Consider the following 25,649-nt stretch of genomic DNA (forward strand, 5'->3'; position numbering starts at 1 on the left):
CTAGTGGTCTTGTCTACCATCAACTCTTGATGTTTTTCTCGATTTCTACCTTCGTTAATTTCCACATTACGAAGAGCTTGGGAATCGTTTCCGTTATCCCTTGCATATCATAGTTCATCACGAAGTTCTACTAACTTGGTGATGGTGACTAGAGAATTCTGTCAATCACTATCTTATCTGGAAGATTAAGTCCCACTTGATTCAAGCGATTGTTGTACTCAGACAATCTGGGCACATGCTCACTAGTTGAGCGATTCTCCTCCATCTTTTAGCCATAGAACTTGTTGGAGACTACATATCTCTCAACTCGGGTATTTGCTTGAAATATTAACTTCAACTCCTGGAACATCTCATATGCTCCATGACGTTCAAAACGTCTTTGAAGTCCCGATTCTAAGCCATTAAGCATGGTGCACTAAACTATCAAGTAGTCATCATATTGAGCTAGCCAAACGTTCATAACGTCTGCATCTGCTCCTGCAATAGGTCCGTCACCTAGCGGTGCATCAAGGACATAATTCTTCTGTGCAGCAATGAGGATAAACCTCAGATCACGGATCCAATCCACATCATTGCTACTAACATCTTTCAACACAATTTTCTCTAGGAACATATCAAAATAAACACAGGGAAGCAACAACGCGAGCTATTGATCTACAACATAACTTGCAAAATACTACCAGGACTAAGTTCATGATAAATTTAAGTTCAATTAATCATATTACTTAAGAACTCCCACTTAGATAGACATCCCTCTAATCCTCTAAGTGATTACGTGATCCAAATCAACTAAACCATGACCGATCATCACGTGAGATGGAGTAGTTTTCAATGGTGAACATCGTTTATGTTGATCATATCTACTATATGATTCACGCTCGACCTTTCGGTCTCCGTGTTCCGAGGCCATATCTGCATATGCTAGGCTCGTCAAGTTTAACCTGAGTATTCTGCGTGTGCAAAACTGGCTTGCACCCGTTGCAGATGGACGTAGAGCTTATCACACCCGATCATCACGTGGTGTCTGGGCATGACGAACTTTGGCAACGGTGCATACTCAGGGAGAACACTTCTTGATAATTTAGTGAGAGATCATCTTATAATGCTACCGTCAATCAAAGCAAGATAAGATGCATAAAAAAGATAAACATCACATGCAATCAATATAAGTGATATGATATGGCCATCATCATCTTGTGCTTGTGATCTCCATCTCCGAAGCACCGTCATGATCACCATCGTCACCGGCGCGACACCTTGATCTCCATCGTAGCATCGTTGTCGTCTCGCCAATCTTATGCTTCCACGACTATCACCAACGTTTAGTAATAAAGTAAAGCATTACATCGCGATTTCATTGCATACAATAAAGCGACAACCATATGGCTCCTGCCAGTTGCCGATAACTCGGTTACAAAACATGATCATCTCATACAATAAAATTCAGCATCATGCCTTGACCATATCACATCACAACATGCCCTGCAAAAACAAGTTAGATGTCCTCTACTTTGTTGTTGCATGTTTTACGTGGCTGCTACGGGCTTAAGTAAGAACCAATCTCACCTACGCATCAAAACCACAACGATAGTTTGTCAAATAGACTCCATTTTAACCTTCGCAAGGACCGGGCGTAGCCATACTTGGTTCAACTAAAGTTGGAGAGACAGTCGCCCGCAAGCCATCTATGTGCAAAGCACGTCGAGGGAACCGGTCTCGCGTAAGCGTACGCGTAAGGTTGGTCCGGGTCGTCTCGTCCAACAATACCGCCGAACCAAAGTATGACATGCTGGTAGGCAGTATGACTTGTATCGTCCACAACTCACTTGTGTTCTACTCGTGCATATAACATCAACATAAATAACCTAGGCTCAGATGCCACTGTTGGGTTTCGTAGTAATTTCAAAAAATTTCCTACGCACACGCAAGATCATGTGATGCATAGCAACGAGGGGGAGAGTGTTGTCTACGTACCCAATGCAGACTGACTGTGGAAGCGATGACACGACGTAGAGGAAGTAGTCGTACGTCTTCACGATCCAACCGATCAAGCACCGAAACTACGACACCTCCGAGTTCGAGCACACGTTCAGCTCGATGATGATCCCCGGACTCCGATCCAGCAAAGTGTCGGGGAAGAGTTCCGTCAGCATGACGGCGTGGTGACGATCTTGATGTACTACAGCAGCAGGGCTTCGCCTAAACTCCGCTACAGTATTATCGAGGAATATGGTGGCAGGGGGCACCGCACACGGCTAAGGAATAGATCACGTGGATCAACTTGTGTGTTCTAGGGTGCCTCTACCTCAGTATATAAAGGAGCCAAGGGGGGAGGGGGGCGCCGGCCAGGGAGAGGGCGCAGGAGGAGTCCTACTCCTTCCGGGAGTAGGACTCCCCCCAATCCTATTCCAACTAGGATTCCCCAAGGGGGGGAAAGAGAGAGAGGGGGGCTGGCCACCTTCTCCTAGTCCTAATAGGACTAGGGGAGGGGGAAGTGGCGCAGCCACCTTGGGCTGCCCCTTTCTCCTTTCCACTAAGGCCCATGAAGGCCCATATGGCTCCCGGGGGGTTCCGGTAACCTCCCGGTAACCCGGTAAAATCCCGATTTCACCCGGAACACTTCCGATGTCCAAACATAGGCTTCCAATATATCAATCTTTACGTCTCGACCATTTCGAGACTCCTCGTCATGTCCGTGATCACATCCGGGACTCCGAACAACCTTCGGTATATCAAAATGCATAAACTCATAATGTAACTGTCATCGTAACCTTAAGCGTGCGGACCCTACGGGTTCGAGAACAATGTAGACATGACCGAGACACGTCTCCGGTCAATAACCAATAGCGGGACCTGGATGCCCATATTGGCTCCTACATATTCTACGAAGATCTTTTATCGGTCAGACCGCATAACAACATACGTTGTTCCCTTTGTCATCGGTATGTTACTTGCCCGAGATTCGATCGTCGGTATCCAATACCTAGTTCAATCTCGTTACTGGCAAGTCTCTTTACTCGTTCCGTAATACATCATCTCACAACTAACATATTAGTTGTAATGCTTGCAAGGCTTATGTGATGTGTATTACCGAGAGGGCCCAGAGATACCTCTCTGACAATCGGAGTGACAAATCCTAATCTCGAGATACGCCAACCCAACATCTACCTTTGGAGACACCTGTAATGCTCCTTTATAATCACCCAGTTACGTTGTGACGTTTGGTAGCACCCAAAGTGTTCCTCCGGCAAACGGGAGTTGCATAATCTCATAGTCATAGGAACATGTATAAGTCATGAAGAAAGCAATAGCAACATACTAAACGATCGGGTGCTAAGCTAATGGAATGGGTCATGTCAATCAGATCATTCAACTAATGATGTGACCTCATTAATCAAATAACAACTCATTGTTCATGGTCAGGAAACATAACCATCTTTGATTAACGAGCTAGTTAAGTAGAGGCATACTAGTGACACTCTGTTTGTCTATGTATTCACACATGTATTATGTTTCCGGTTAATACAATTCTAGCATGAATAATAAACATTTATCATGAAATAAGGAAATAAATAATAACTTTATTATTGCCTCTAGGGCATATTTCCTTCAGGATGTCCATCCAACGACTGACGTGCTTCTTCAATCTCTGATCTTCCTGCTCTAGCCGCCTAAACTAGCGCCGACGGGACTGCATGCTCCCACCTGTTGTGGCCCGCTGTGATGCCGCGCAGGTTTCACCCGCCCACCCTACTCCCTCCGCTGGCCTGGCCGCACGCAATCAACTGCCTCCTTATTACGCGAAAAAAATGATTCCTCCCACTGACATCTGGGGTGCACCGGTTGGGAGACTGACTTGTGGGCCTACTAAGTTGACGCGTACGCAAGGCTTTGATACGTCTCCGTCGTATCTACTTTTCCAAACACTTTTGCCCTTGTTTTGGACTCTAACTTGTATGATTTGAATGGAACTAACCCGGACTGACGCTGTTTTCTGCAGAATTGCCATGATGTTGTTTTATGTGCAGAAAACAAATATTCTCGGAATGACCTAAAACTCCACGGAACATCTTAGAAAAAATAATAAAAAATCCTCGCCAAAGATGAAGACCAGGGGGCCCACACCCTGTCCACGAGGGTGGGGGCGCGCCCCCCCTCTAGGGCGCGCCCCCTACCTCGTGGCCCCCCTGGATGCCCTCCAACGCCAACTCCAACTCTATATATTTGCTTTCGAAGAGAAAAAAAATCAAAGAGAAGAAATCATCGCGTTTTATGATACGGAGCCGCCGCCAAGCCCTAAAACCTCTCGAGAGGGCTGATCTGGAGTCCGTTCGGGGCTCCGGAGAGGGGGATTCGTCACCGTCGTCATCATCAACCATCCTCCATCACCAATTTCATGATGCTCACCGCCGTGCATGAGTAATTCCATCGTAGGCTTGCTGGACGGTGATGGGTTGGATGAGATTTATCATGTAATCGAGTTAGTTTTGTTAGGGTTTGATCCCTAGTATCCACTATGTTCTGAGATTGATGTTGCTATGACTTTGCTATGCTTAATGCTTGTCACTAGGGCCCGAGTGCCATCATTTCAGATCTGAACCTATTATGTTTTCATGAATATATGCGAGTTCTTGATCCTATCTTGCAAGTCTATAGTCACCTACTATGTGTTATGATCCGGCAACCCCGAAGTGACAATAATCGGGACCACTCCCAGTGATGACCATAGTTTGAGGAGTTCATGTATTCACTATGTGCTAATGCTTTGTTCCGGTTCTCTATTAAAAGGAGGCCTTAATATCCCTTAGTTTCTGATAGGACCCCGCTGCCACGGGAGGGTAGGACAAAAGATGTCATGCAAGTTCTTTTCCATAAGCACGTATGACTATATACGGAATACATGCCTACATTACATTGATGAATTGGAGCTAGTTCTGTGTCACCCTATGTTATGACTGTTACATGATGAACCGCATCTGGCATAATTATCCATCATTGATCCGGTGCCTACGAGTTTTCCATATACTGGTTTACGCTTATTTACTTTCCCGCTGCTACTATTACAATCACTACAAAATACCAAAAACATTACTTTTGCTGTCTTTACTTTTGTTGCTGCTACCACCACTATCATATTACTGTGCTACTAAACACTTTGCTGCAGATACTAAGTTTCCAGGTGTGGTTGAATTGACAACTCAGCTGATAATACTTGAGAATATTCTTTGGCTCCCCTTGTGTCGAATCAATAAATTTGGGTTGAATAATCTACCCTCGAAAGCTGTTGCGATCCCCTATACTTGTGGGTTATCAAGACTAATTTCTGGCGCCGTTGCCGGGGACCATAGCTCATTCTTTGAGTCACTTGGGATTTATATCTGCTGGACACTATGAAGAACTTGAAAGACGCTAAGACAACAATTTATACCTCAACTACGAGGGGAGTTAAGGAACTGCCATCTAGCTCTGCACTTGATTCACCTTCTGTTATGAGTAAGCTAGCGACACCTAAACCTGCTTCTGCTATTCGTTCCGATATGTCGCATGTTATTGATGATGCCACTTCTGCTATGCATGATACTTATGATGAAACTGCTTCTATGCCTGATACTACTGTGCCCCTTGGTGAATTTCTTGATGAACAAATTGCTAGGGCTAGAGAAAAAGAAATTATTGCATCTGAATACGATGATGATAGTGATGATGAAAATATGCCTGTTATTCCTGAGGGTTATGTTTTTGATAAAGAATCTTCTTTAGCTATTTTAGCTTGCAGGGATAGATATGAGCTTAAGAGGTTATTAGTTAAATGGAACAAAGAATCACTTAGAGATAAAATGAAACCCGACCCTGCTTTTGCTACTTCACCTATATGTGTTCCTGATAAGGATTATGAATTCTCTGTTGATCCTGATATAATTACTTTGGTTGAATCTGATCCGTTTTATGGCTATGAATCTGAAACTGTTGTGGCACATCTTACTAAGTTAAATGATATAGCCACCCTATTTACTAATGATGAGAGATCGCATTACTTTTATATACTCAAAATATTTCCGTTCTCATTAAAGGGTGATGTTAAGATATGGTTTAATTCTCTTGATCCTAGTTGTGTGCGTAGTCCCCAGGATATGATTTATTACTTCTCTGCTAAATATTTCCCTGCTCATAAGAAACAAGCTGCTTTGAGGGAAATATAAAACTTCGTGCAAATTAAAGAAGAGAGTCTCCCACAAGCTTGGGGGAGGATTCTCAAGTTACTTAATGCTTTGCCTGATCATCCTCTTAAGAAACATGAAATACTTGATATCTTTTATAATGTACTAACCGATGCTTCCATAGATTACCTGGATAGTTGTGCTGGTTCTCTTTTCAGGGAAAGAACACCGGATGAAGCTGAAATTCTATTGAATAATATGTTGACAAATGAAAATAATTGGGCACCTCCTGAGCCAGCTCCTGCTCCAATTACTGACTCTATTCCTAAACCAACTCCGAAGAAGAGAGGTGTTCTATTCCTCAGTCCCGAAGATATGCAAGAGGTAAAGACATCTATGAAAGAAAAAGGTATTAAAGCTGAAGATGTTAAGAATTTACCTCCTATTGAAGAAATACATGGTCTTAATATACCGCCTGTTGAAGAAACATATGATCTCAATTCTTTATTTACTGAAGAACCTGTCATGGATCTAAGACTGGCAGTAGAATGGGGGGGTAGGTATGAGCAGGCAAGATCCTAGCTATGGAGTAGTTGTACACACGAGTTTTACGAGTTTAGGCCCTTCTCGGAGGAAGTAACAGCCCTACGTCTCGGTGCCCTGAGGCGGTCGACTAGATTATATGTGTGTGTAAGTTTACAAAAGTGCGAACCCTTGTCCCAGAGGAGGGGGTGGCTTATATAGAGTGCGCCAGGACCCCAGCTCCCCTCCGTTACTCAGGGTTCAATGCTCATAAAGGAAACGCGTTACTGGTAACGTCTATAGTAAAATGTCATAAATGCTCATAATGCTATGGTTTAATTCCTAACCGTTGCAGAGTGGAGGGTTCCTCATCTTCTGGTGGTCGAGTGTCTTCAAGGTGGTCGAGTGAGCGCATCTCCGCGGTCGAGTGGATGATGATTTCTCTTCGACCGCTTCTGATTCTTTGTAAAGATGTCCTTGGGGAGGGTATGCTGGACAGGTCCATGACCCTACCCTAGGTACATAGCTTCATAATTAGCCCCCGAATGGATCAGGGTTTGAGTGAGGAAGGGGTTGAGAACACTTCCGACCCACTCTTTGCGCTATGAATATGCCTTGTCCTGAAACAATGAGTCGAGGAGATGACGTCAACTCCTTTCTCAATTGCCTTGGTCCATTCTTGGTTGTTGTCGAGTGAAGTTTTATAGTAGAATTCCGAATGATGATGTAGAGGGTGTTTGTCTTCAGTCTGATAGGTTGTTCTGCTCTCCGCGGATCTCGCGGGATTCAAATTTTGGGAAGTGCGCCAGACGGGAGGAACCGAGGTTATCAAGACAGATTAGGCAAGTCTCCTCGATCCCCGCGCCACTTTTTTCGCCACGTATTGCACGCGCGACTGTTGCGGGATTTGTTTAGATCGCTTGGGTCCACCAGTCAGCCACTCGGTGGAAGGCCTTATAAAAGGTCTCGGGCCAGGCCTCTGCTCCGCACGCTCCCATTCTCTCTTCTCTTTCTCCCGATCCCTCTGCCACTCTCGCTTCCGCCTCGTCGCCGGACCTCCGCTTGAGCTCGATTTGCCACCATGGGGAAGGATAAGATGGCAGCGCTGGAACGCGCGAAGAAGGCGACCGCGAAGGCGAAGGGCAAGCGGACCATCCGGGGCGGATCCTTGTCGAGGTCCGGCCTGCCGGCGGGCTGGATCCAGGGCGACTGGATCCGCTCGGCAATCACGCAGGACGACCTCGACGACCTGGTGGAGGGGGGATTGATCCCTCACAAGTCGGCTCGGCTCCCGGGGGACGAAACCGAGCCGCAGCCTAGAGAGGGTGAGTGTGTCCTCCTCGCAACCCACATAGATCGCAGATTCTCATTGCCTCCCCACCCTTTCTTCCGGGGTTTTTTGAACTTCTTTGGGGCTCAGCTCCACCATTTCACTCCGAACACCATAGTCTATCTGGCCGCTTTCGTGTCCATGTGCGAAAACTTCTTGGGCTGTTGACCGCACTAGGGGCTTTTCAAACACATCTTCACTTGCCGTTCCCAGTCGGTCAAAAAGGCCAAGTCGAGTGACGAGAGGACGCGGGTGATCCAGATGTGCGGTGGTCTGGGGATCCAGATAAGGCGCAAGAGTACTTTCCCAGCCATGATCCTTCCTGACTCGGTCCGGGGCTGCCAATCGACTTGGTTTTACTGGAAGGATCAGCCAACCCCTGCCCAGTCGACTAGACTTCCTCCTTTTTCCTTGGCTCAAGTGGAGAAGCCTGCTCCCCTGAAGGTAGTCCCAGAAGAGAAGGCACAGGTCAAGGAGCTGGTTGAACGGGTCGTCCAGCTTGTCCGTGACGGAGTGACTGGGATGGATCTGCTGGAGGTCTTTCTCGGTTGACGCATCCAACCTCTTCAGGCGCGCGATCATCTGATGTGGATGTACTCTGGGCTCGAGGATACCACTCGGATCCACCTGGAGGAGGTTAGCGAGGATATCTTGGAGAACTGGTTGAGGGGAATCACTTGCAACAAAGACAACCCTCGGGGATCCAGGAGGGTGATTCCATTTGACAACTCGCACCAGCCGGAGCAGGTATATTGATGTTTTATCAAGTATCTTTCCGATTCACCATGTGATGTCCCGTTTGTGGTCGACTGAATGTTTTTTGATTGTTATCCTTTCAGGCCCTCATTGAAATGTACTCGATGCCCAACGGAGTGCAGGACCCAGGCGCTGAAGAAGAAGGGAGCAGGGGCGAGAGCGGCGAGGAGCATTCGGAAGCCGAGGAGGACGAGGAGAGCGATGAATCGACCAATGAGGAAGAAGTCGACTCGCCTCCTCGCAGGGAGAGGAGGTCCAAGAACACTCATGACCCGGCACGCGCTCCAGACTTGGTGGCTGCGCCGATCGGGCAATCCTCGAAGTGCCCTAGGACATCTTCCCCGACGCCGACTGAGAAGCATCCAAAGCAATCCAAGGTCGTGCCACTTCCAGCACCGAAAGTGCCGAAAGCCATCTCTTCCAAACCTCCCAAAGCTTTGCCCCGGATCAAAGTGACCGTTCCTACTATCTCCGGGTAACCATCTGACTTGTCCTTTGTGTGGATTCGATTAACTGGGTGTAACCGATTGAATACAGGCCTTTGCAGTGCTGCTACGTCAGGGACCTCTTCATACCAGTACCGGGACGAGGAAATGGAGGATGCAGTAACCTCTAACCCAGGTATGAACTCTTGCGATTTCGATTCTTGATCCTTTTAGGGTCGAGTGGTTCACTTGGGGTCGAATGTTCTGTCTTGCAGCTCCACCCAACATCATTGATCTTCCGGACAACGACGAAGATGTGGCTCCTAAGCCTAGGAAGAGCAAGAAGGTAACAGCTGGCAGGGTGGCTCGGGAAGAACCAACTGCAACGCCTCCCATCCGTCAAGCTGAAGACGCGTGCAGGGCCACTGTGACATTCGCTGCACCCTTGCTGAGTGGGCATCCCACGCGGTCGACCGCGCCTGTGGTTCCTTCAACTATCCAACTCCACACCACGGAGCCTCAAGCAGCCGCACTTGGGTCGTCTGCACATTTTTTCACCAGCTACCCCGTCCCAGACAACCAGTCGGAAGTGGCTGCGGAAGCCATTCGACAGGCTGATATGATGATGGAGCGGGTGAAGATAGTGCACGAGAGCAGTCAGGCTGCCTACGACGCTAGTGCCGCCCTTCGGGCCAACGTCCAGGTGAGTAGACTTTCCGACTGATTTTGTTCTCGAAAAATCTTTTTCTGCACAATCTCCTGTTGTTCGCGTTGAATTAGAGCACCCACTGGGTGTTGCTGTCGTTTTTGGTAGTTTCGCTCTTCCACTCGGTCTGGGTGAGTGGGATCAGAACCGGTGGGGCCACGCCGAGTGCGCCCACTGGGTGTAGTCCCCGAGACCGCGGTCGACTGCTGGCAGTCGACTGTGGTCTGAGTTCTTCTTTCTTGACGGTGCAATTGTTCTTTCTCTTTCTCTCTCTCTCTCTCTCTCTCTCTCTCTCTCTCTCTCTTTTACTCCTTGCACTCGACTCCAGCGGGCCGGTCGAGTCGGATCAGAACCGGTGGGGGCACGCCAAGTGCACCCACTGGGTGTAGTCCCCGAGACCGCGGTCGAATGCTGGCAGTCGACTGGGGTCTGAACAGCTTGTTGTCCACTTATTTAGGTTTTATTCACTCGGAAATAAACTGCCTTCGAACCTATCGATTGATCTGTCTCTTGCTTCCTGCAGAAGTCTTGTACTCTTATCTCCAAGTTTGCCGAACTCGAAGAGAAGCAGAGGCAACTCAACTTAGACTAGGAATTGGCTCAGCAAAATCTGAAAAAAGCTCAAGATGAGGCCGATGGTATGGAAGGTAACTGATTGCCGACTGAATTTCAATATATCTCTTTGATCTCTTTTTTGATTCGATTATTTCTTTTGCAGAGAAAATGAAGTTGGCTCTGGACAAGAAGGACTCGGACCTCACCGCCGCACAAAAAGCAACCCAAGACAAAACCGCTCTTGCAGACAAGAAGCTTGCTTCAGTCGGAATGCTTGAAGGAGAGGTGACTAGACTGACATCTTGTCTTAATGAAGCTAACCACGAAGTGACCAGCCTGAAGAAGGATAAGGTCATCCTGAACGAAAGTTGGAGTCTGCGATCCACAAGAGGAATGACACAAAAGCTTATCTAAGGACCCTCGCCAAGAAGGTATTTCTTTTAATCCGACTGTGTTGATGCTTACCATCGGATTTTGCTCGGTTGATTGAACTGACTTTTGGCTGTAGAACTCTGTCAAGACTTTGATGAAGAAACTGGAAGGGTCGAGACGGGTCTGGACCCTATCGCTTCCCTGGTCTGCGACAAAACTGCGATGAACATGCTCCGAATGGAGTCCCGTATCGCCAACGCCACAAGCTACCTCACACGCCTGAAGGAGGTTGTCTCTCGAATTGACTCGATGCTTTGGCCGGGGGCGACGCTTTAGAATGATCTGGAATCTCTGATGACTCGACTGAACGAGATCCCTGACCGAGTGCAAGAATGGAAGAAATCCTCCACCCGGTGTGGTGCTGACGTGGCGCTGTCCCTGGTGCGAGTCCATTGCAAGGAGGCTCATGAAGACAAGCTGGCTGCAACCAAAGTCGCTAACACCAAAAAGCACGACTTCCAGTCCTTCATGGAGACCGCCACTCGGATCGCTGATGGGATCGATCTAGACTCATTCGTGGAGCCTGCCAGCCCTCCTCCGGCCGAGTGAACAATCTTATGAAACTTGGATACGCTTTAAATTTGCCTCGGAATGCCGAGTGGTTTCTGTAACCGTTAAACTCCTTCGGGCTTGGTGCCCAAGTACCTTTGATTCGCTGCTTGGAACCTTTTAGTATTTATCTGAATTTGGTTTATCTCCGAATGTGCTTGTGTTTGCCTTCGGATGGACTTTCCTTGTTGCACCTCTTCGTCCTTGCAGATAGGGATGGAGCAGACGTTGTATTTGTGCCGCAGCTCCGAAGGAGAAGGTGGCAGTTGACCTGCACCTCGTCGTCCTTGCGGATAAGGATGGAGCGGACGTTGTATTTGTGCCGCAGCTCCGAAGGAGAAGGTGGCAGTCGATCTGCACCTCGTCGTCCTTGCGGATAAGGATGGAGCGGACATTGTATTTGTGCCGCAGCTCCGAAGGAGAAGGTTGCAGTCGACCTGCACCTCGTCGTCCTTGCGGATAGGGATGGAGCGGACGTTGTATTTGTGCCGCAGCTCCGAAGGAGAAGTTTGCAGTCGACCTGCACCTCGTCGTTCTTGCGGATAGGGATGGAGCGGACGTTGTATTTGTGCCGCAGCTCTGAAGGAGAAGGTTGCAGTCGACCTGCACCTCGTCATCCTTGCGGATAGGGATGGGTCTCAAACTTAGGCGAGTACTGGACTGCAGCTAAGCCCCCGAGTGGGAGGATTGCTCTCCACTCGGTAGGATTTTTCCAAACTTAGGCGAGTGCTGGACTGCCGTTAAGCCTCTTAGTGAGAGAACTTAGGCGAGTGCTCGACTGCAGCTAAGCCTCCGAGTGGGAGGACTGCTTTCCACTCGGTAGGGTTTTTTCAAACTTAGGCGAGTGCTGGACTACCGTTAAGTCTCTTAGTGAGAAAACTTAGGCGAGTGCTCGACTGCAGCTAAGCCCCCGAGTGGGAGGACTGCTCTCCACTCGGTAGGATTTTTTCAAACTTAGGCGAGTGTTGGACTGCCGTTAAGCCTCTTAGTGACAGAACTTAGGCGAGTGCTCAACTGCAGCTAAGCCCCCAAGTGGGAGGACTGCTCTCCACTCGGTAGGATTTTTTCAAACTTAGGCGAGTGCTGGACTGCCGTTAAGCCTCTTAGTGAGAGAACTTAGGAGAGTGCTCGACTGCAGCTAAGCCCCCGAGTGGGAGTATTGCTCTCCACTCGGTAGGATTTTTTCAAACTTAGGCGAGTGCTGGACTGCCGTTAAGCCTCTTAGTGAGAGAACTTAGGCGAGTGCTCGACTGCAGCTAAGCCCCCGAGTGGGAGGATTGCTCTCCTCTCAGTAGGATTTTTTCAAACTTAGACGAGTGCTGGACTGCCGTTAAGCCTCTTAGTGAGAGAACTTAGGCGAGTGCTCGACTGCAGCTAAGCCCCCGAGTGGGAGGATTGCTCTCCACTCGGTAGGATTTTTTCAAACTTAGGTGAGTGCTGAACTGCCATTAAGCCTCTTATTGAGAGAACTTAGGCGAGTGCTCGACTGCAGCTAAGCCCCCGAGTGGGAGGATTGCTCTCCACTCGGTAGGATTTTTTCAAACTTAGGCGAGTGCTGGACTGCCATTAAGTCTCTTAGTGAGAGAACTTAAGCGAGTGCTCGACTGCAGCTAAGCCCCCGAGTGGGAGGACTGCTCTCCACTCGGTAGGATTTTTTCAAACTTAGGCGAGTGCTGGACTGCCGTTAAGCCTCTTATTGAGAGAACTTAGGCGAGTGCTCGACTACAGCTAAGCCCCCGCGTGGGAGGATTGCTCTCCACTCGGTAGGATTTTTTCAAACTTAGGCGTGTGCTGGACTGCCGTTAAGCCTCTTAGTGAGAGAACTTAGGCGAGTGCTCGACTGCAACTAAGCCCCCGAGTGGCAGGATTGCTCTCCACTCGGTAGGATTTTTTCGAACTTAGGCGGAACGGATTCGCGACTAAGCCCACCCACTGGGGGATTTCAGGAGTAAATAAGAACAACACAATTGAATGAGAGAACCGTAAGCTCTTGTCTTTGATAAAAGAATTACAAAAGGTGTTGCTTATTACATTTTATTCAAACGAGTGTTTAAGTATAAAAGGGGCAGAGCAGCTCCGCGTTCCAAGCCCGTGGCTCATCTTTCTGATGCTCGATACTGTAAAGATGGTATGCTCCGTTGTGGAGAACTTTGGTGACGATGAAGGGGCATTCCCAAGTTGGAGCGAGCTTGTGTGGTTTCTGCTGATCCACTCGAAGAACCAAGTCTCCTTCTTGAAAGGCCCGACCCCTCACATTCCTGGCATGGAATCGACACAAATCTTGCTGATAAATGGTCGCGTGGATCAAGGCCATCTCTCTTTCCTCCTCTAAGAGATCGACTGAATCTTGCCGGGCGTGCTCTGCTTCTGCTTCGGAGAAGAGTTCAACTCGGGGTGCGTTGTGGAGCAAGTCACTTGGCAGAACAGCTTCGGCTCCATAGACTAAGAAGAAAGGAGTTCTTCCAGTCGACCGATTAGGAGTTGTCCTTAAACCCCACAGAACTGACAGAAGTTCATCAACCCAAGCACCTGCTGCGTGTTTGAGATCACGCATCAGTCGGGGCTTCAGTCCTTTGAGAATTAGGCCATTGGCTCTTTCTGCTTGTCCGTTCGACTGCGGGTGAGCAACAGAAGCATAGTCGACTCGAGTGCCCTGAGAGGCGCAGAAAATTCTGAACTCATCGGAATCGAAGTTCGACCCATTGTCCGTGATGATGCTGTGTGGGACTCCATATGTGAATGTCAATTCTCTGATAAAACTGATAGCGGTGCTAGAGTCAAGGTTCTTGATAGGTTTGGCTTTGATCCATTTGGTAAACTTGTCGACTGCAACGAGCACGTGAGTGAAGCCGCTTTTGCCGGTCCTCAGCGGTCCAACCATATCCAGTCCCCAAACATCGAAGGGCCAGACGAGGGGAATGGTCTTCAGGGCTGACGCTGGCTTGTGAGACATATCGGAGTAAAACTGACAGCCTTCACATCTGTCGACTATATCTTTCGCCATCTCATTTGCTCGTGGCCAATAGAATCCAGCTCAGTATGCTTTAGCCACGATGGCCCGAGAGGACGCATGGTGGCCACAGGTTCCCGAGTGGATGTCATTGAGGATCATTCGACCTTCTTCTGGTGTTATGCACTTTTGACCGACTCCAGTCACACTTTCTCTGAACAGCTGCCCTCTTATCACAGTAAAAGCTTTGGATCGGCGGATGATCTGTCGAGCTTCTTCTTCATCCTCTGGGAGCTCTTTCCTGAGGATGCACGCAATGTAGGGCACCGTCCAGTCGGGAGTAATGGCCAGAACCTCCATGATTAGGTCGACCATAGCTGGGACCTCGACTTCAGTCGAATCCGTGGCGCTCTTGGGTCGTGGGGGCTCTTCAGTGAAAGGGTCTTCCTGAATTGTCGGCGTGTGAATATGCTCCAAGAACACATTGCTGGGAATGGCTTCTCTCTTGGAACCTATCTTTGCCAATTCATCGGCTGCTTGATTTTTCAATCGGGGGATGTGGTGGAGTTCTAACCCCTCGAACTTCTTCTCAAGCTTTCTCACCGCGTTGTAGTAACCAGTCATGGCTGGGCTTCTGACGTCCCACTCCTTCATCACTTGATTAACTACCAAATCTAAGTCGCCATAGACCATGAGGCGACGGACGCCGAGTGAGATGGCCATGCGCAACCCATACAGGAGTGCTTCATACTCTGCTTCATTGTTGGAGGAATCAAAGTGAATCTGGAGGACATATCTGAGCTTGTCTCCTCGGGGGGATACCAAAACTACTCCAGGACCAGAACCGTTCAACATCTTGGATCCGTCAAAGAACATGGTCTAGTGCTCCGAGTGAACTTGAGTCGGCAGTTGCTGTTCGATCCACTCGGCGAGGAAATCTGCTATTGCTTGGGACTTGATAGCTTTCTTTGCCTCAAACTTGATATCCAAGGGAAGGAGTTCAATCGCCCATTTTGCCACTTGACCAGTTGCATCCCTGTTGTGCAGGATCTCTAACAATGGAGCGTCGCTGACGACTGTAACAGAGTGATCTGAGAAGTAGTGTGCAACCTTCTTTGTGGTCATGTAAATTCCATAGACAAGCTTCTGATAGTGAGGATATCTCTGCTTTGACGGGGTCAGGACTTTAGAAATATAATAAACTGGGCGTTGAACTTTGTATGCTTTTCCTTCTTCTTCCCGCTCGACCGTAAGTACTGTACTGACGACTTGTCCAGTGGCTGCTATATAAAGCAAAAGAGGCTCTTTGCTGATTGGAGCAGCAAGCACCGGCTAGGTGGAAAGCAGGGCTTTTAGCTCTGCAAATGCTGTATCAGCTTCTGGACTCCACTCGAACTTATCTGATTTCTTCATCAGTCGGTAAAGAGGCAGCGCCTTTTCACCGAGGCGAGAAATGAATCGACTTAGGGCGGCCAAGCAACCAGTAAGCTTCTGGACATCATGCACATGCACAGGGCGTTCCATTCGGAGTATAGCGCCTACTTTCTCTGGGTTAGCATCGATTCCTCGTTTGGAAACAAGAAAACCGAGCAACTTTCCGCCTGGAACTCCAAACGTGCACTTTGATGGATTGAGCTTGATATCATACCTTCTGAGGTTGGCAAAGGTTTCAGCGAGGTCGGTCAGCAGGTCGGAACCTTTACGTGACTTGACCACAATGTCATCCATGTATGCTTCCACATTCCGACTGATCTGAGTGAGCATGCACTTCTGAATCATTCGCATAAATGTGGCTCCGGCGTTCTTCAAGCTGAATGGCATTGTGACATAACAGAAGCACCCGAACGGGGTGATAAAAGCTGTCTTTATTTCGTCGGGTCCGTACAGACGGATCTGGTGGTACCCGGAGTAGGCATCGAAAAAGGACAAACGCTCGCACCCAGCAGTCGAGTCGACTATCTGATCGATGCGAGGGAGAGGGAAGTGATCTTTCGGGCAGGCCCGATTGATATGCTTGAAATCGATGCACATGCGGAGTGAGTCATCTTTCTTTGGGACCATGACAACATTGGCTAACCACTCGGAGTGGTAAATCTCTCGGATAAACTCAGCTGCCAAAAGCCGAGCCACCTCTTCGCCAATTGCTTTTCTTTTCTGGACGGCGGACCGTCGAAGATGCTCTTTGACCGGTTTCACTTTCGGGTCGACTCTCAAACGATGCTCAGCCAGTCCCGTGGGAACACCTGGCATGTCAGAAGGCTTCCATGCAAAGATGTCCCAGTTCTCACGGAGGAACTGGATGAGCGCTTCTTCCTATTTGGAGTCGAGTGTGGTCGAAATGTGGGTCGGAGCTGCATTGGGGTCCGTCGGGTGGATGTGAACAGACTTCGTCTCGCCAGACGACTGGAATGCTGAATCTGTGGCTGGCTTCTTGGCTTGCAACAAGGCACTCGGGTCTGCATTTTTCTGGTGTTCTTGCAATTCTGCCACGGCCATCTGGGCATCGGCGATCTTTGAGCCCTTCTGGAAACACTCTTCCGCCTTTTTCTGATTACCAGAGATAGTGATCACTCCTTTGGGACCAGGCATCTTCAGTTTGAGGTACACGTAACAAGGTCGAGCCATGAATCATGCATAAGCCGGCCTGCCCAGAATTGCATGATATGCACTCTGAAAATCCATGACTTCAAACGTCAACTTTTCTTTGTGGTAATTTTTGGCATCAGCGAAAACCACGTCGAGTGCAATCTGACTGAGGGACGCAGCCTTCTTGCCCGGGATGACCCCATGGAAACTCATATGGCTTTCACTGAGTCTGGACATCGGAATGCCCATTCCTTTCAACGTTTCTGCATACAGAATGTTCAGGCCACTGCCACCGTCCATCAGGACCTTTGTCAGTCGAGTGCCTTCGACCACCGGGTCGACCACTAGCGCTTGCCTCCCAGGGGTGGCGATGTGCACTGGATAATCAGACTGGTCGAATGTAATGGCAGTCTGCGACCATTTCAAGTAACTGGGTGTCGCCGGAGCGACCATGTTCACTTCTCTGTTGATGACTTTCAATTGACTCTTGTTTTCAACATCAGCAAAAATCATCAGAGTGGAATTCACGTGAGGATAACCATCATCATCTTCTCCTTCACTCTCAGCCTTGTCTGCCTCCTCCTTTTCCTTGGGCTGTTTCTCTCGGAACTGCTGGATCAGGAGTCGACACTATCGAGTGGTATGCATCGGGTAAATGAAATTACCTTCTTCGTCTTTTTTGGTGTGGATATGGCACGGCAGATCCAACATGTCATTTCCATCCTGATCTTTTACTTTCTTGGGGTTCCACGGCCCTTTGGGCTTCCCCTTGAACTTTCCTTGAACCACAGCTAAGGCCTCACCCGGAGCAGCTGGTTCGGCCTTGCGTTTTTGTTTCCGACTGGAGTTTCCTCCTCCGGCTTTGTGGGCGACTGCTTTGTGCTTGCCGCTCCGCAATCGCTCCTCCTCTTCACCATTGGCATACTTGGTGGCTATTTCCATCATCCGAGTCAGAGTCATGTTTCTTGTCCGATCGAATTTTAGGTTCAACTCCCGGTACCTGACGCCTTCCTTGAAAGCACAAATTGCCTGATGATCAGACACATCTTCCACCGTGTGGTGCAGGGTGATCCACCTCTGGATATAATCTCTCAAAGTTTCATTCGGTTTTTGGACACAACACTGTAATTCTGTCAAACCTGCTGGCCGCTTGCAAGTACCCTCAAACATTCTGACAAACACTCGGGCGAGATCTTCCCAAGTATAGATGCTGCCAGGTGCCAACTGATTCAGCCACGCCCTAGCCGAGCCCTCCAACATCAGAGGAAGGTGTTTCATGGCCACCTCATCATTGCCGCCACCAATCTGGACAGCCACTCGGTACTCTTCGAGCCAGGTGTCAGGCTTGGACTCTCCGGTGAACTTATTGACTCCAGTCGCCAACCCGAAGTCGGGGGGAATCACTGCAGCTCTGATAGCTCTGCTGAAGCACTCTGGGCCAGAGACATGCACCCTATTGCTGGTTTGCGGGCCTCTGTCATGGCCATCTCGGTGAGCTCTGTTTCTGTCAACAAAGCCTTGTACGAGAATATATCTCGCATCAAAGCTGGCTCCCTTGGGTCGACCGGAATACCTCTTCCGACGCTGTTAGGGCGCCTGTCTTCATGTGGACGCGACACGTATGACCCACTCCTTGGAGGAGGAGTGGGCACTCGACGGCGACCATCACGATCGGCTCGACGATCATACTGCTCCTGGTTTCTGTACTGATCATGCCGCTCTCCACGTTCCTCACGCCTCGGGGGCGATCTCGGGCTATGGGCCGACTGGACCGTATCTGCGACCACATATCTGCTATGGATCTTATCCCGCGATTGAGACACGACCGTATTCTGCTCTCCTGCTGCCCGGAGCAAGGCCCTGATCTGCGCTAGACCTCGGCCAGCTTCGGACTGGGAAGGTTGAATCGACTCTGCTATCCGGGCAGCAGCTGCTAGGTTTTGGATCGGTGTCCGGTATACCTGAGCCGGAGGTGGAAAAAGTTGGCGTCGGCTGGACTCAGGAGCACGTTGACGAGCGCGATCGTGGAGTGCGCGCTGTAGGTTCTCCAGCCGAGTGTGCTCAGCCAGATTGGCCAAGCGAGCCTGTTCCAAGGCCTGGGCCTCGAGCGTTTCTCCAACTATAGGAGTATGCAGGGCATCCATGTTTCGGCGACGAAGTTCTTCTCTCTGCTGCGAGGAGAGAGGCTCGGGGCGGTACTCCTCGTGAACGCGCGACGGATCGCCATTCCCGTCACCTCCGTCTTCACGATCGAAGCCAGGAGGACCGCATGGTCCATTGACCATCAGGACTTCCGTTGCCGAGTCATTGCTGCCGCACTCGGATGCAGTCTCTACAGAGCCAGTCGATAGATCGAACAGGCCGTAGAGAGACTCGTCGGGCTCGAGCGCCGTGACTTGAGGGGTGGCCGACTGGCGGGCCACCGCATGCTTCACCCACCATTGAATCCTCGACCGACCGGTGCGCTTGCTCCGGCGGGTCGCAGGGAGGGGGAAAGCCGCTGGAGTCGACTGGTACTGGGTCGACGGTTGCCGCAGGAGGACGCCGCGGACGCACGCGTGAAAGTGCGTCGCCCCGCGGGCGAGGAGCGCGTCGACGTCGAGTGGTGCCTCCTGAAGCCATGCGGAGTCGTTGGCGACAAACACGAGCGTGCAGAGACGGATCTCGCGGCCCTCAGCCAAACCTCCGCCTGGAACCATGATGATGGTTATTGGAAAAATTGCAACTTCTCCAATAAGTCGCTAAGACACCTGCCCCACGGTGGGCGCCAACTGTCGTGGATCTAAGACTGACAGTAGAATGGGGGGTAGGTGTGAGGAGGCAAGATCCTAGCTATGGAGTAGTTGTACACACGAGTTTTACGAGTTCAGGCCCTTCTTGGAGGAAGTAACCGCCCTACGTCTCGGTGCCCTGAGGCGGTCGACTGGATTATATGTGTGTGTAAGTTTACAAAAGTGCGAACCCTTGTCCCAGAGGAGGGGGTGGCTTATATAGAGTGCGCCAGGACCCCAGCTCCCCTCCGTTACTCAGGGTTCAATGCTCATAAAGGAAAGGCGTTACTGGTAACGTCTACAGTAAAATGTCATAAATGCTCATAATGCTGTGGTTTAAGTCCTAACCGTTGCAGAGTGGAGGGTTCCTCATCTTCTGGTGGTCGAGTGTCTTCAAGGTGGTCGAGTGAGCGCATCTCCGCGGTCGAGTGGATGATGATTTCTCTTCGACTGCTTCTGATTCTTTGTAAAGATGTCCTTGGGGAGGGTATGCTGGACAAGTCCATGACCCTACCCTAGGTACATAGCTTCATCAGAACCTCCTGATCTCGATATCCCGACACAGGTAGTAAAGGTAAATTCTCTCTATAGATATGATAAAGCTGAAGTCCCTCCTACTAAAATTGCTAGTCAGTGCTTGGATGAGTTTGATAACTTTACGTTTAAGCAAGACGACTTCAATGCTTATTTTGGTAGACAATTAAAAGAAAATGCTTATATGATTAGACGCTTGGGTGATTATATGGCTAATATTAAAGGTGAACTTAAACTTGTTAGCAAACATGCTTCTATGGTTACCACTCAAGTAGAACAAGTACTTAAGGCTCAAAAAGAAGTGCTTGATGAAATGAATAGTAAGAAAAATGATTATGCTGTTAGAGTGGCCACTAGAACTGGTAGAATGACTCAGGAACCTTTGTATCCTGAAGGCCACCCTAATAGAATCGAGCAAGATTCTCAAAGAAATAATATTGATGTTCCTAGTTCTTCTAAAAAGAAGAAGAAGAAAAATGATAGAACCGTGCACACTTCTAGTGAACCTATTGCTGAACCACCTGATAATCCAAATGATATGTCTATGTCTGATGCTGAAATACAATCTGGTAATGAACATGAACCTAATGAAAATATTAATTATGATGTTCACGATGATGCTCAACCTAGTAATGATAATGATGTAGAAATTGAACCTGCTGTTGATCTTGATAACCCACAATCAAAGAATCAACGTTATGATAAAAGAGACTTTGTTGCTAGGAAACATGGTAAAGAAAGGGAACCTTGGGTTCAGAAACCCATGCCTTTTCCTCCGAAACCATCCAAGAAAAAGGATGATGAGGATTTTGAGCGCTTTGCTGAAATGATTAGGCCTATCTTTTTGCGTATGCGATTAACTGATGTGCTCAAAACAAATCCTTATGCTAAATATATGAAGGATATCAAAGATACCGGAAGCTAAAATTTCCACCATGCTTGCTAATTATACTTTTAAGGGTGGAATACCAAAGAAACTTGGAGACCCCGGAGTACGTACTATACCTTGCTCCATTAAAAGAAATTATATTAAAACGGCTTTGTGTGATCTTGGAGCCGGTGTTAGTGTTATGCCTCTCTCTTTATATCATAGACTTGACTTGAATAAGTTGACACCTACTGAAATATCTTTGCAAATGGCTGATAAATCAACTGCTATACCTGTCGGTATCTGTGAGGATGTGCCTGTTGTGGTTGCAAACATTACTATTCTAACGGACTTTGTTATTCTTGATATTCCCGAGGATGATAGTATGTCTATTATTCTTGGAAGACCTTTTCTTAATACTACAGGGGCTGTTATTGATTGCAACAAAGGCAATGTCACTTTTCATGTTAATGGTAATGAGCATACGGTACAATTTTCGAGGAAACAACCTCAAGTTCATAGTATCAACTCCATTGGAAAAATTCCATCGATTATAATTGGAGGTTTTGAATTTCCTCTTCCTACTGTCAAAAAGAAATATGATATACTTATTATTGGGGATGTGCATATCCCCGTTGAGGTAACTTAGTGTTATTCGAAATTTCTCCGGTTTCATGATTATCGAAATGAGTTTGTTAACAAGACTTGATCAACCTTGTTAGTGGATTCTTTTTGATGAGCATGAGATGGATGAAACTAGAAGCACAAACTTCTGTACCCTCTCTATACTTTCTGTTAATTAGTAGAAATAAAGTAAAAATAGTATTTTTTTCTGTCTGTTTCCTGGCTTATCCGTGCAATATAAAAATATCCCGAAAATAAAAGTCCTCAGAATGCCATGCCAATTTAATATAAATTTTTCGGGAATATTTGAGGATTTACTATGCAAAAATTACCGTGGGAGGAGCTGCCACCTGGCCACGAGGGTGGTGGGCGCGCCCCCCCTTAGGGCGCACCCCCTGCCTCATGGGCCCATGGTGGCCCTCCTCCACTTATCCCAGCACCCATCTTCTTCCTCTGTCTCACACAAACCCGAAAAACCAACTCAAGCACGAGTCCAGCCACTTTTGCTGTGACTTTCGATCTCCTTGCTCAAAGCACCTCTCGCAAAACTGCTTGGGGAGATTTTTCCTTGGTATATGACTCCTCCATTGGTCCAACTAGTTTTTGTTCTAGTACTTTATTCTTTGCAAATTTGTGCTGCATAGGTGACCATGTTCTTGAGCTTGCATGTCAAATTTATATGGTTCCAAGTAGTTCTAATGCTTGATATAGGCTCTAGGCACTTGTAGGAGTAGTTGCTATCAGTTTTATTGAAGTTGGTTCACTTTTGTCTGAAGTTACTAAAAATTTCAGAATTTTTCAGAGAAAAACATTATGCTTAGGAAGATGTTCCAAGGTGGTTCCTCTAAGAAGCAAGGACCCAGGATTTCTATGCGCGATGCTGACGAGGATCCACCAAGAGACGCTCCAATACGGCCTTGCGAATGGCCGTCGGGAAATTTTATGGACCGTGCGGGAATTAATGAAGAATTCAAAGCATATTTGCGCAATACCGGTCTTGAGGATTTTGAGGCTAACAAATGCCCCCAGTATCATGATCTCACAAGTTCCTTTGTGAGGAGGTTTGAGTATTCATCTTCGCGTAATTCTCCTTCAGTCATGTTTGATCTTTATGGAAAATCTTATACCATGGACCTAGAGGATTTCACTCTTTCTTGCAAACTTCCATCATGGGGTAGTATTAGGGATCCCCCTAAATCTGAATTTAGAAACTTTCTTGCTAGTATAACTGTAGGGGAATCCAGAGATATAACGCAGGCTACCATAGGGAGCATTCACTTTCCTGCTATACATTATTTTGCTCTCTTCATCGGTAGATGCATAAATGCTAAGGATGAAGCATGTCACATGTGTGTCCCTGACCCTAGCATTCTCAGGAGTGCTGTGTTAGGAGACCAATCTTATCATATGGGAGCCATTGTAGCTCGTAGGTTGCATCATAATAGACATAATGGAGATTTCTTTGGAGGAATTTATGCAACCCGCTTAGCTAATTTTCTTGAGATAGACATTCGTGAGAGTGATACAGAGTTGCCTCCTGCCTTTTTAGATTATAACTCTATGGCTTCGCACCAGTTTGTCGAGAGGCCTGAATCACCTCTCTTATATCGTTTAATTTTTAACAAACGATATGTTGTCCGTATTACTCTCCCTGCTCGTGCCTTCTTTGATGCTCAGGCAAAACGAAGATACACTATCACCAGAGAGGAGGCAGATGAGTACGAGAGGAGAGCGGAGGCAGCCCAACTCCACGCTGCAGCTCAGCAGGCGATAACCGCTGCACATCAGTATGATCCCAACTATTCTTCGTCGCAGTACGACCCCAACTACACTTACGGGTATCCGCCAGGCTATCCCTGGCAATAGACCAACTTAGGCCAAAAGCCTAAGCTTGGGGGAGTACGTATTTCTCACCGACATTACATTTATGCTCACACACACTCACTGCTAGATGTCAGTGCTCATACTCTTTCACTGTAATATCCATGCTAGTTTATTTTCTTTTTCCTGCTTTCTTCTTGTGTGTTTGATAAACCTTAAGAAAAACAAAAAATTAGTAGTAGTTTATTTTTCTGCTGTAGTAGTAATAATTAAAAAGAAAACCCAAAAATATTTCCCGTTCTTCTTTTGCTTGTTGGGAGCTTTCCCGTGTAAATAGTTTTATTTGTGTTCTTTTCTTTAGGGGTCAGTAGGAGAAGACCATAATTAAATTGTTGAAGTGGCTCTTATATGCATTATTGTTGAATTAACCCAGAGCCCATATTGCCTTGTCTTCTCTTGTTTATTGAATGCTCGCAGATTCCAGCTTAGTCCAATGCATGTGCACTCTTATTATTATTCACATCGTTCGGTCGTGCAAGTGAAAGGCAATTATGATGATATATGATGGGCTGACTGAGATGAGAAAAGCTGGTATGAACTCGACCTCTTTTGTTTTTGTAAATATGATGAGCCCCTCGTTCTTGATTCAGGTTATTATGAATAAACATGTTTGCAATGACAATTAGAGATCATAGTTGCTTGTGCCATGCTTGATTAGCTATGAGTTATAATGGTTTACCTTGCGTGCCAACATGCTATTGAGATGGTTATGATGTGGTATGATGGGGTGGTATCCTCCTTTGAATGATTTAAGTGACTTGACTTGGCACATGTTCACGCATGTAGTTGAAACAAAATCAACATAGCCTTCACGATATTTATGTTCATGGTGGATTATATCCTACTCATGCTTGCATCCAATGTTTATTAATTCTAATGCATGTACATGGCTGTTGTCGCTCTCTAGTTGGTCGCTTCCCAGTCTTTTGCTAGCCTTCACTTGTACTAAGCGGGAATACTGCTTGTGCATCCAATCCCTTAAACCCCAAAGGTATTCCAGATGAGTCCACTATACCTTCCTATATGCGGTATCTACCTGCCATTCCAAGTAAATTTGTATGTGCCAAACTCTAAACCTTCAAATAAACATTCTATTTTGTATGCTCAAATAGCTCATGTATCAACCAAGGCTATCCTTATCTTCCGTATTAGGCAGGTTATTCTCAAGAGGAGTGGACTCCGCTCCTCACTCATGAGAAAATGGCTGGTCACCGGGATGCCCAATCCCATGCTTTATGCAAACTAAATCAAAATTAATTGAAAACAAAACTCCCCCTGGGACCTGATGTATGTTGGAGACACTCGTTGTTTCGAGCAAGTCATGGATTGATGCTTGTTGGTGGAGGTGGAGTATAAACTTTACCATTCTGTTTGGGAACCGCCTATAATGTGTTTAGCATGGAAGATATTGCCATCTCTTAGTTGTTACGTTGACAATGAAAGTATACCGCTCAAAATACAATTTATCTCTATTTCAAAACCGAGCTCTGGCACCTCTACAAATCCCTGCTTCCCTCTGCGAAGGGCCTATCCATTTACTTTTATGTTGAGACATCACCCTCTTATTAAAAAGCACTAGCTGGAGAGCACAGCTGTCATTTGCATTCATCACTATTAATCTATGTTGGGTGTGACTATGATTGGATCTCTTTTACCATGAATTACAATGTCTAGTCAGTCCTTGATCTTTAAAGGTGCTTTGCATTTATGTTTTGCGGTCTCAGAAAGGGCTAGCGAGATACCATCTTGTTATATCATATTATGATTGTTTTGAGAAAGTGTTGTCATCCGAGATTTATTATTATGGCTTGCTAGTTGATTATGCTATTGATATGAGTAATTATGGGACCTGAGAATTATTGCAAATGTGGTTAGTTATGATCTCTGCTGAAAACTTGAATACTGGCTTGACATAGTTACAACAACAAGAGCAAACCGAGTTTGTAAAAGTTTTTCTTTCTTTCTTTCAGTTTGTCAACTGAATTGCTTGAGGACAAGCAAG

This window comes from Triticum urartu, chromosome 3A (assembly GCF_056163025.1).
Source record: "Triticum urartu cultivar PI428250 chromosome 3A, HENAU_Tu73, whole genome shotgun sequence".
Lineage (NCBI taxonomy): Eukaryota > Viridiplantae > Streptophyta > Magnoliopsida > Poales > Poaceae > Triticum > Triticum urartu.